This window comes from Mastigoproctus giganteus, chromosome 1 (assembly GCF_048544385.1).
Source record: "Mastigoproctus giganteus isolate SK-2022 chromosome 1, ASM4854438v1, whole genome shotgun sequence".
NCBI classification, from domain to species: domain Eukaryota; kingdom Metazoa; phylum Arthropoda; class Arachnida; order Uropygi; family Thelyphonidae; genus Mastigoproctus; species Mastigoproctus giganteus.
Window position 1 is genome coordinate 42757076 of NC_143575.1, and position 13529 is coordinate 42770604.

Here is a 13529-nt window from a genome sequence, read left to right on the forward strand (position 1 = left end):
ACCTGAGTGACTTGATTAAACTTCTGGTTTCTAGCATACCATGCTCAATGTCAAAACCAGCATTATCATTCCCATAGTCTTCGGAGGTGACTTGAAACTACAGCTTAATTACATCAGCACCACCCACCCTGCAGAAACCACCATCTTTCATCCCTGTTTGATATTACCTTCTTCAGGATAATAAGCTATGTGGGTATCTTCCTCCCAGGGATCCCCCAGTCAAGAGTGATTCATATTTCAATCTCATTTTTTACTTAACCTTGACAGTAAGATCATTCATTTGACTAGAAAGGAAAGCACAAAAACCTTCTTCACTATTGGAAAGAAATTGAAACAGAAAAAAAAAAAAAGAAAGAAAGGGAAAAAAAAGAAACTGGAAAGAAATTGTTCCCATTTCTTTCCCTCTTAACATCAGGAGAATACTACAAAAAAGTTCAGTACCAATGTAATGTGGTTTGCATTTTTCAGTCATATTTCAATATTCAACATACTAATTGTGTTATACACACACCACCTGAGAGATATTGCCACTCCTTCAATATTATGCACATTCAAGTTATTTCCTCTGATTTATTCAAATCTAGAAGGTTGTAAAAGAAATGTTTTTCATATTCCCACCGCCACCATCTGAAACATTGAAAAGGTGACTATTAAACCACAGGTGATTTCCTTGATCAGCAAGATTGGAAGTCAAGGTAACAAATGCCTAATAGAGATATGTGATCTTGTTTAGAAATCTGAGTGTCATTGGAGTTAAGTATAGGAGCAGAAGAATCCTTTTTGCAAGATATAAGATAGGTCTGAATTCTTGAAGGATTGAAATCAACTAAGTTACCGTTGTCCCATTGGAAAATTATGTGGCGATCAGCATTTAAGGAATTGGCAGTGGATATGTGAGAAGTTGAAGCTGTTTGTGCAGGGCAAGGTTTCTCAAACTGAAAGGTGGAATGCAATGTGCTATTGTCAGTAAAACTATGGATAGGATTTCTGGTCAATAGAAGAAGATCATTAATATACAATAGGAAAAGAGTGGGGGAGAGAATTGAACCTTGGGGAACACAAGCATTAGTGGAGAAGTTAGAAGACAGAGCCACCTACCATCACCTGCAGTGAGCGATTAAAGATAAAACTGGTTACCCAATTACAAAAAAAAGTTGGCAAACCATAAGATGGAAGCTTATGTACAAGACCCTTATGCCAAACATGATCAAAAGCCTTTGAAGTGTCAAGAGCAACTGCTTGAGTTTCACCAAATTTTTCCTTTGAATTTGCCCATAGATGAGTAACATAAGCCAGAATATCACCAGTGGATCGACGCTGATGGAATACATACTGGCAATCATTGATCAGATGGAAGGTTTCTTGATAGTTTAAGAATGTGGTTAATTGATGTTTATATTACTTTAGAAAGGGTAGAAGTAAGTGCAATGGGATGATAATTTCATGGCAGGGATTTGTCACCCTTGTTAGTAACTGCCTGGGTATGAGTAAATTTCCAAGCAAAAGGAAAAAACACTTTTGGAATAAGAAACTTAAAAGGCAACACAGAACAGGAGTAAGTTCAGGAGCACATATTTTGAGAACAAGTGAAGAAATACCATCAGGACCTGAAGCTTTCTTAGCATCAAGATTGATAAAAATCCTTCTGACATCCTTTTAGCATTAGCATTAGTAATGGCATAGGATGCAAAGAAAGCAAGCTTATACAGCATCAGCCAAACAAACAAACAAAAAAAAAAAAAAAAACACACTTCTCATTCACCTATCCATTTTCTCCAAAAGTTCGTTCAGTTCTTCCTTGAATTTATTCCAGCTATCAACTTCTACAATGACAGATGAAAGTTTGTTCCAACAGTCTACCCCCACCTGCTGGCTAAAGGAAAACTTCTGCACCATCTATTCTGCAACCGTCTTTCCTGAATTTGAATTTATTCCCCTTGAAGTGTGTAAGCTGAGCAAGAGGAAGAATCCCATCAGCATTGAGCTTGATCAAACCATTCAAAGCCTTATGCACTTCAGTCAGATCGCCTTACCTAGTCTCGAGACATTGCAATTTGCAGAACTTATGCTTTTTTTCATAAGTGCACTGCATTGTTCATATCACCCATCTCGTTGCCCTTCTCTGTACTTCTTCCAACAGCTCTACATCCTTCCTGAAATGAGGCTTCTGGACCTATATGCAGTACTCAATGTCACCTGACCATTGCTTTATACAAAGGGATAATCGCCTCCTTATTCCTGCTAGCAAAATTTCTGTATATCACTGACAAGACCCCATGAGCTGCTCTGAAAACTTCTTATCAGACTGCACAAATACCCCAGGGACATTTTCATTCTCCACTACCCTGAGTATTATAACACACAGTATGTACGTCACTCTGGGGTTACTGCTATCCATATTCAGTACTTTGCATTTGTCAATGTTAAACTTCAGTTGCCACCTCTCAGCTCATTTTCCCCAACTTTTCTAGGTCCTGTTGCAGTAGCATACTGTTGCAACAACCCTGCAAACTTGGACGTTAAACCGGATATACCTTCATCAATATCATTGATAAATGTAGAAAACAAGGTCCTAACACCAAACCCTGGGGGGACTCCTCTAATAACATTAGTACACAGAGGGAAGTGTTCATTAATTACCACTCTGTCTTCTCCAACTCAACGATCTCTTTATCCATAGCAGCAACTTGCCCTTAATGCTATACTGCTCCAATTTGTACAGCAGTCTTTTATTGTAACAGTATTAAAAGCTTTCCTGAAAGTCCCAGTATATGATATAAAATTTATTTTTAATTACCACTCTGTCTTCTCCAACTCAACGATCTCTTTATCCATAGCAGCAACTTGCCCTTAATGCTATACTGCTCCAATTTGTACAGCAGTCTTTTATTGTAACAGTATTAAAAGCTTTCCTGAAAGTCCCAGTATATGATATAAAATTTATTTTTTGCATCCAGTATCTTTGTGAACACATCGTAGTATCCAACCAAATTGGTTGAGCAAGATTTCCCCTTAACATACCCATGTTGTGTCTGAATTATAATTGCAGTCTTGTCTAGATGATCCTGCATTGCTTCTTTAACCAATGACTATTATTTTCTCGGATCAGAAGGTAAACTGATAGGTCTGTAATTACTCATGTCACCCTTTGAATCCCCTTTGTGAATTGGAGATACCTTTGCACATCTCCAGTATTATCGATTAGGGTTTGCTTACTTCTTTTTCTTCCTCCCTTAATATAACTAGATTGATTCCATCCACTGCAGGTGCCTGTCTTATGTTTAACTTCAATTTCTCCTCCACTTTCCTCTCAGTTATTACAAAATCATTTTGCTCCCTGTTACAGTTTGATAAATTCAGGCCTCCACTTCTCTACAGAATTCCTCATGTGTGAATGTAGATGCAAAATACTCATTTAGTTTGTCAACTTCCTGAGCAGAATCATCAAAAGTGAACCATCGATATCAAATGGACCAATCTGATTCCCCTTCCTTCTAGATTTTAGTTAAGTAAAGGAATCTTTGCTGTTTTTTTTGCATCCTTTGCCTAAGATCTCCCCTAATCTTCCTTCACTTGCCTAGCCTCCTTTGTGACTTGATTACAGACTAGCTTATATCTGTCATAGGCTTCTGTTCTCTTCTGATAATTTATATGCAAATATGCCTTTTCTTCTCTGCCACTAGTCTCATTAGTTCAACTCACATCCACTTAGGCCTAAAAGTTGAACAGTATTTCTTAGTTGGTATGAAAAGCCTAATAGCTTCAAAGATTCTAACAATTTCTAAATGGGAAGCATTCCTTGAATGCTTCCCATTTAGAATTTGTTAATGTTAACATCATCAATTGGTTCCACTATAAAGAATTAAAAACTGTCTGAGACACCCTTATGAAAACCTAGTCACCCTTATGAAAATAAAAACCCTACCCTTTAACCCTGATAGTAGTTACATCTTTAAGTAAATCCCACATCAGTACACTGTGATCACTGCCACCTAGTGATTCTTTTATTTGCAGATTTTTAATGCATGAATAATTACTGCTGATAATTAGATCAATAATATTATTCCCTCTGGTTGCTTCTTGAACATGCTGCTGGAGAAAATGGTCATCCAATACATCCATTGCTAGTGTGCAAGTGACCAATGACAAATTTCAGTCAATATCTGGAAAGTTAAAATCCCCCATTATAAGGCATCCTGATTTACTGGCTCCCTCTATTTCTCTGTACAGTTGTTCATTGTACTCATCAGAGTCATTAGTCCTATATCACACCTCTTCTTCTCATTTTTGCTTTCCCTGTGCTTATGTCACTTCAAATTGACTGAACATTGCACCAGGCACTCATGTTAACATAAGTGGAAGTACTGCCTTAGATTTTATTTGTTTCCTAACTAACAGCTTAATCCCTCCTCCATTCCTATCCTGTCTGTCTTTTCTGTATACATTGTACTTTCAAAATTCCAATTCTGCATTCCTCATCTCTGTGCGACATAAGGAATTAATATTCTTTTTATTCATGAAATTTTCATTCAGAAATATTCATGTTTCTGATATCCCAACAATATCTGTCTTTGATGTCTTGACCAACACTTCAAATTCATGAAATTTATTTACTGTACTCCTAGGATTGGTGTACATGTAACTATACCTGTATGTGTTCTTATATACTCAAACACAACCCATGTATTTAATTGTTCCCCGATGACTCCCATCCTTTTTAGAATTACCTGGCACCTTGCTTTCCAGGCTGCTTCTTATTCCAATAAAAGAAGTGCAAGAATCACTTTCACCTCTGCGTGCAGCTATTGTAATGTATTAATCTGTGTATCTCTCCAAGTTAGCAGTTTTCTGACCGACCTAACACTGCCTCAATAGCATTAGTGGTAAAATATTCTTGCACCCTTTTTATTTAAGCGTATCTCATCCCTGTTGGATCAGTCTGTTCTGTTTACGAGCACAGCCATGCCAAGAAAAATTCTACTGCATGAACCTTGATAATCTCCGTATTGATTGCCAAGTTGATTGACAAGGCTCTCATCATATACTCTCTCCTATCGTGTCTATGCAGAATTGCAGACATTTTCAAATTTAACCCTAACTCATGACTTTTTTCAACGTTGACCTGTACTTGTTAAGAAAATCTGCAGTTCTGCTCTTAATGTCATTAGTTCCAGCATGTACAATGGTATAATTTTTTGTGCCTTTAAAAGACGATACCTACTCCACAGCGTCATAAACCTTTGTCCCTGGCAGGCATATTCTGGCCCTATTCCACCTATTCTTTTTGCACAATATATTTCTCTGATAATACAATCACCAAATGCATTGGTCCTACTAGCTCTTGTAGGACCAATGCATTCTGCTCTGGGGTGGCAGTTTTGCCACTGTGTTGCCTGATAATCAAGTGCAAGTCAGAGCTTGCACTTGATCTTGATGAGAGCTTGATGACCCAATTTAAATCCTTCGAGGGTATCCACCCATTCTTCAAGCTCTTCTAAAGGCCCATAACATTGCTGAGTTGGCACCTAATATCTACACACTGTTCACATCGAGCACACACAAAGGCAATATCATTTCCTGTTCCTTAGAGCCCTCAAACATGAAACAAGCAATACATTTCATAAGGCTGTGATTCAGAGGACAACCACCTTCCTTAATTTCCCCCCGATCACAGCATTGACTTGCTGCATTATAGCCTTAGATGCTAATGCGCCATAAACTCCTTAAACAACCAACCAACCAACCAACCTAGAGCATTTTTCTTTGCTGCTCTGGACTGAGGCATGGTTTTGGTCCAATTTCAATATAATTAAAAACACTGCACTAAACTTATTCCAATGCAGTAATAACACTATGCACCAGTTATGCTCTGAAGTTTACATTATTGAATTACTGATTCAACAGGGATGAGATACAGTGTATGTATTTTGTATCTCCTACCAAGTTAACATTATACGAATTCTATATCTATCAAGTTTAAGTTCTAGGTATTACACTATAGTGTTACATTTGTAAATTTTAAATAATTATAATAGATAATAAATTTAACTATCTATTTCCAACCTACTTGTTTCGAACTCTCGCACAACCTATTTGTGATACTATATCTATGCCAAATTACTGATTCTAAAAAGAATATTAACGTTGTATGGTATGTTATGGACTACATGATAAAGTTAAGTTAATAAAGTTAATATAATAAAGTTTATAAATTATAGTTGATAATCCTCTTCGGATACTGATATAGCCTTAGATGCTAATGCGCCATAAACTCCTTAAACAACCAACCAACCAACCAACCTAGAGCATTTTTCTTTGCTGCTCTGGACTGAGGCATGGTTTTGGTCCAATTTCAATATAATTAAAAACACTGCACTAAACTTATTCCAATGCAGTAATAACACTATGCACCAGTTATGCTCTGAAGTTTACATTATTGAATTACTGATTCAACAGGGATGAGATACAGTGTATGTATTTTGTATCTCCTACCAAGTTAACATTATACGAATTCTATATCTATCAAGTTTAAGTTCTAGGTATTACACTATAGTGTTACATTTATAAATTTTAAATAATTATAATAGATAATAAATTTAACTATCTATTTCCAACCTACTTGTTTCGAACTCTCGCACAACCTATTTGTGATACTATATCTATGCCAAATTACTGATTCTAAAAAGAATATTAATGTTGTATGGTATGTTATGGACTACATGATAAAGTTAAGTTAATAAAGTTAATATAATAAAGTTTATAAATTATAGTTGATAATCCTCTTCGGATACTGATTACTCTGCTACAAGCTATGTAGAAACCTGCAGTATCTGCTAAATCAATGGTGGCAGAATTCAAACGTTCCTATCAGTACAACAAAATGCTGGCAGAAGTCGAGTGTGGTTATTTACGCAATTACAAATGCTAAGTAAAGAATATATACACCAAATTAATCAGGAAATCACAAACAAATACTACACTACTAAATTTAAATCAAAAGTTAGAGAAAAATAATTTCAAATCAATAATAAAATTCCACTTATCAGCTTTTTAAAAATGTCTTTTGACCGAAGACCACTGGAGCCTTTGAATAGAGTGTACTGGGAATGGTGCGAGGTGATTCACCACAATCATCAATATATGAGTTGGAAGAAAAATAGGATGCTAGCAGGTTGGCTTTATCTTTAGCTGAAGTGGCAATAGATCCATCTGGTTTTGACAGAGGTGGCAACAGATATGGGCAAAAGTTGTGGCCAATAGGTTTGGCAAAAGACCAGAATGCTTGACTTCCATTTGGAGAAGAAGCAATTTTTTTAGTCTTAGCATGTTCAAAATCTTGTTTGGACTGATTAATGACTGCTTTTCAATTGTTGCAAGTTTTATTATAGGCAGAAAATGAACCTGGAGGTTTGGATGCAAGCCAGTTATGATATACAACATTCTTCTCTTGAACAGCCTTAGCACATTTATTGGAAAAACCAAGGTTTATATAAAGGACATGAATTTCACTGACATGATCTGGGGAAATGTTGACATCAGAAAACTTAAAGCTATAATCCAACCAAAGAAAAGAAAAATATAAATGGTGCAGATCATTCCATTTTGCATTCTTCTAATGCAAAACAACACGAGGTTGAGAATGACCACGAAAGAAAGGATCCAATCAAGAAGTGCCCACCACCAAGTTGTGATCTGAGGTGCCTGGAGGACCACTCACCTCGACTGTGTACTTAGAAGTATTGTTTGTGAGGAAAAGGTCAAGAATGTTGGCTGCATGGTTAGGATTGTCTGGTATTATGGTAGGTAAATGAACAGTCCTTGCGAGGCCCTTTAGTAATTTCAAAAGCCTCAGTTTCTCAACCAGCTGGGTCCATGTGACTAGAAAAGGGAAGCCAGCTGGAATTGTGAACATTAAAATATCTAAGTTTGTGGATGATACAAAGGTTTTGGCATGGTGGTTAATGATGGTAATCAAGGTATGCTATTGTAACAAGATCCAGAAAAATTAAGCTCCTGGGCTGAGAAATGACAGTTGAAGTTTAATGTTGACAAATGCAAAGTACTGCGTATAAGTGACAGTAATGCCGGATTATTGTACCTACTGTGTGGTACTACACTCAGGACAGTGGAAAATGAAAAAGACCTAGGGTGATTCTGGAATCAGATATGAAGTTCTCCGAGAAGTGTAGGTAGGCTACCAGGACAGTTCATGGGCTTTTTGTCAGTGATATACAGGAAGTTTCTAGCAGGGAAAGGAGGTGAGTATCACATTGTACAGGGCAGTGTTTATGCTGCATCTTGAGTACTACATACAGGTCTGGAGGCCTCGATTTAGGAAGGATGTAGATCAGGAGGAACGGTGGCAGAGAATGACAACAACATTGGTGAAGAGAACAAACTGTGATTTTACCAAGAAAGACTTCAGTTCTGCAAATTGCAAAATCTGGAAGTTGACTACCTGCAAGGAGACCTGATTGAGGTATTTAAGTCCTTGATTGGATTGAGTAATCTCAATACTGATGGCATTCTTCTTCTTACTACAACTACACATAAATTCAAATTGAGGAAGAATGGTTTTTCTAATAAATAGTTCCAAAATTTCTGTATTGCTAATTTCATGCTTTCAAGCTTCACTTGCACAGTTTCTCCTCGCCATGAAGGGTCTTTCTTCTTCTGTAACTATTGATGTAGAGTTCATGATCAATTTATCTGCAACATTAGCTGGGTTATTTAAGATATTGATTTGTTGTTCTTTTCTTTGTGTTCACATATATGAAAACCTCTTGTCCCTGCTCTTTGCTTTCTTATCCAACAATTCCTCATAATCTGCCTTTGTCAGCCTAATCTTTTATGTGGTACTATAACAGAGAACCTTTCCCTGTCATCTTCTTCTGTTTTATTAAACTGCCTAGTTAATATTCATCCATCACAAAATTCTCATTGCATTATGCTTTCTTAAAGGTGTATGTACCTTCAAGGCATCTATGACAATTCTCACATATTTGTTCTCTGTGAGCTATTTTCTCAGTTGGCAGATGTCATGTCGCATTTCAAGCTTTCAAAGTCTCCTTTCCTGAAATTCCTTTGCCTTTAACGGCTGCTAACTCTCTCTTACCCTTGGTGCCTCCGTAGCCAGGTGGGCAGGAGCAGCAGCAGCAGCAGTGCGTAGCACACACTTCTTGATTAGACCAGGGTTCGAGCCCATGACCACCAAATACGGAGGATGCGGAAAGGTATGGGAATGACCACTGCATATCCTCAGAGCAATATGGCCTTAATTGCTAATGCTCCTTAAAAAAGGAAAACCAAATTTTTCTAACTCCCCTCCCTCCCTCCCTCCTATCCAACTTTAAACTCTATGATCACACCATGTTAATGTTTCTTTACTGTTAGCAGCTCTATGATGTCATTTGATTCATTGACGATAACGGTCTGGATTATTCTTGCCCTAAGCACTTTCCCTAATACACTGTTATAAGTAACAGTCATCTAGTTGATTTAAAACTATCACAACCCACAGTGAGTTTCCTTTCTGCTTGCTCCAATCAATTAAAGGAAAATGGAATTAACCATGATAAGAGACACTCACATTTGCTAGCTAGTGCCATTTTCAACTAGAGACTCATCATATCTGAACAATCTTCTGATCAGTAGATTACTCCCACTCTCATTATACCTTTGCTTCCAACTATCTCACACTACACATGTTTTATACTAGTACGTATAACTTCTGAATAGGTACAATATAGCCAAAGTAGCTCTTGTGCCAAAAAAACCCAACAACAACATAACTTCTGAATCTGGGAAAGCTTTTGTTGCACTTATGATGCTTTTTTTTAAAAGGAAGAGGACACACCCCATCATTCTTATCCTTCCTAGTTGTCCTAACTAGGAGTTCAAATTTACTAATTTTATTGACAAAACACTTAAATCTAAGTATTCTCATACAGTTTACTACCATGACTAAAGTTAAGCTTGTTTCCCTAGCATTAACCTGCTCAAATGTTTATGCCCTCAGAACATCTTTCATTATACTTCCATTCAGCTCATCTTCTATTCATTTTATTCGTTATCACATATACTTATTTTCAAACCTGAAATAGTCTCTTATACCCAATTAAGTAACACCTAAAACAGCAGATGCAGATTAATATAGTTGTGGGTTATTTAAACTTTCTTTCCCAAAACTTGACATTTTCAACATTTATTCTAGACCACCTTTTTTAAATTTTAATCTTTTTATTTATTGTAAGTAAAATTTACTGGTTCATTTTCTTCATCATCATTGGAACTTTCCAAATCAAACATTAACTTCTAATTCTTTCCTCTCAAATTTCTGAGATATTTCTAATCAACAATCAGACTATTCACATAATTCTTTTCAATTTATACCCATGCTCTAATATGTAAATAATCTCAACTATCCACTTTTATTGTCTTTTTTTGTATTAAGTTAAATTGATACTAACTCCATATATGCTTTCTGTTTTCATTTGTTTATTAATAATCTTCTGTTGTATTCTCATCTGGCTGATGTCATCTCAAGGAGATGACATTAGCAAGATGATTTGAAGCGAGCTGAAATTTAATTTTTTTGTAATAAACTTATATACAATTTTAATGTGACTAGTTCTGGAATGATACAGTTTAATAAAAGTTGATAACATTTCAATAACAAGATATATTTACTGATAATAAATATTTTTATTAACTTTAACTTTAAATTTATGATGAAATTTATGAAACTAACTTTAAATTTATGATTAAAGCAGATATAGACAGTGTGTAATGCACATCACAGCATTCTGTAAACAGCCTATCTAATTAGTCCTGGAAAATTGGAAAGTTTTGTTATGGACTGATTTTTTCACTCCATAACAAAACTATACAGTTTAATAAAAGTTGATAACATGTCAATAACAAGATATATTTACTGATAATAAATATTTTTACAAAACTAACTTTAAATTTATGATTAAAGCAGATGTAGACAGTGTGTGTAATGCACATCACAGCATTCTGTACACAGCCTATCTAATTAGTCCTGGAAAATTGGAAAGTTTTGTTATGGAGTGATTTTTTCACTCCAGAACAAAACTGAGCATCTGCCAAATGCAACCATCAGATCAGAACCAGTACCTGGTTCTGATCTGATGGTTGCATTTGGCAGATGCTCAGAGAAAGTATTTACCAAAGTTATATCATCCCAACAAAGTTTGATGGAGGTACTGTAACTATCTGGAGTTATTTCTCGTACTTTGAGCTTTGATCATTGGCTGTTGTTCCTTGAACAATAAATGTCATGTGGTATTGGGCAATTCTGCTCTTCCTACTGTGGCAGCAGTAGGAAGAGCAGAATTCTGTTTCAGCATTACAATACATGATGTTATACACTGCACAATGACTCTGTGCAAAGATATGGGCATACAGGAGCTTCCTTGTCTTGTTCAGAGCCCTAACCATAACTCCATTGAACATCTCTCATTAAATATTTTTTAATTGATGTTTTTTATCTTTTAATTCATTAAAAATAAACCTTGATATTAAAATACCCTAAATGTAAATAATCTTGTCTGTCTGCTTTTATTATTTATTTCTGTTTACATTTGATTATTAACATTCTATGCCTTCCAAGGAATTAATTTTATCACGTGTGTATATATATATGTGTGTGTGTGTGTGTGTGTGTGTGCATATATAAATATAAAATAATGAATGCCAAACTATTCATTATTATATATACATCTGCATCCTATGCTGCTGCTTTGCGAACTTTGGTGCATTTGATTTGTCGAAACCATTTTTATTTTTCTATTATCTCTACTGGTTTTAATTAACTATTTATATCAATTTAAGTTTTAGCCATCTGCTGCTTTGCACAATGCTAAACTTATACCACAGCCTTCTCTGTTTTATTTCTTTTATAGTCTCTAAAGCACATTTTTCTTACCTTTCATGTCTGAACAAAATTCATTCTAAATACATAGTCTATCATGGTCACTAGTCCTCCATTTTTTATAGCTCTCTTTCACATTAGTTGCCGTATTATTTAACAGATTTGTCTCTACTTGTTACTATTTGGTCTGCAGCTATCGGTCTAACCTCATGTTTTCTCATCGCCATTTTCGGGTATAATTGTTTAATCTTCCAGCTTTTCATTTTCTTTTTGCTAATTTTAAAAAAACTGTGTAGGGACTACCTCCATACTATGTAAGAGATATTTTTTGTTTATATTTTAAAATTTTTCCTTACATAGCTATTGGCATATGGAAATGCAGTCCTTTGATGCATGGTTAGGTGTAGTCCCCCGATGAAATACCTAATCATGTATCAATTTTTACTTTGCCTTCATCAGATTTCATTTTTATTAATGGCATATTTGCCTCTCTTCCCCGTTTCGATGTATTTTTGCAAAACTTTTCCCGCCTTTATCTGATGTAGGCTGCTGTTATTTTTATTATTTTTATTATTTTTATTTTTTAAAAGTTTACCACATTTTCGGCTATCTTCCTTTTTGGCCTGTGGCTTTCCGGACATTTCACACTACCATCACCTTTATTTTTATTTGTCATACTTTTTAATATGCATATGTATATACAGGTAGCCTTTGATTTACGTCGGGGTTAGGTTCCAGGGGGGACAGGCGCAAATGGAACCCTTTATATAATGGAGTCAATCAGAAATCACAGGGTTAGGTTCCGGGCACCAAAAATTTTACCTACCACTTTGCATCAATTGTTTTATTTTATTAACATTCTTCATAGTTGTAGTAATAGTCTATAGAGACATATGCATAGCCCTACACACATTAGGGTGGCTTTCATCAGATTCTATCCTCCAAATATTGGCGCCTCTGTAGCCAGGTGGGAAGGAGCAGCAGTGCTTAGCACACGCTTCTTGATTAGACTGAGGTTTGAGACCGTCACCACCAAATACAGAGGATGCGGAAAGGTCAGGGAATGACCACCGAATATCCCGGAGCAATATGGCCTTAGTTGCTAATGCTCCTAAAAAAAAAAAAAAAAAAAAAAAAAAAAAACCAAAACCAACCTCCAAATATTGCACTAGGATTCAATTAACTACTTTTACCAGACATGGCATGTCTTTATTCTATTAAATTAAAAATTTTATAACACAATAGGAAAAAACTGCACACGGCCATTACTATTATTATTATTTAATTTATTAATAGCACAATTAATAAAAAAAAATGTTAACGTAATAAATTTCCAACACGTGTAAATAGCGTAGACAACAACCAACTGATTGCTTCACCGCATGGACCTTTACTACCCGCATCCACAAGTGGTTACTTTGAGGGCAGGAATTATTCTTGTCTCTGATACGAATGTGCTAATTGCTGATTGGCTCAGATTGTCCTAAATCACGTGAACAGTGCACAATACATAGCACAGTATGATGCCTATATGAAACTTTCAATTTATAAAAAAATTGCAAAAATAAATAAATAAATAAAAATGGTGTTGTGGTGGTTAGTGAACGGCGCTATTGCGAATCGGCACAATTTG

The 13529-nt window shown here is 35.7% G+C and overlaps 1 protein-coding gene across 1 annotated transcript in view; it reads left to right on the forward strand.

The window, feature by feature from the left end:
* HERC2 (E3 ubiquitin-protein ligase HERC2) overlaps positions 1-13529 on the forward strand; it is a 971627-nt gene that overhangs the window by 601641 nt on the left and 356457 nt on the right. The window lies entirely within an intron of this gene.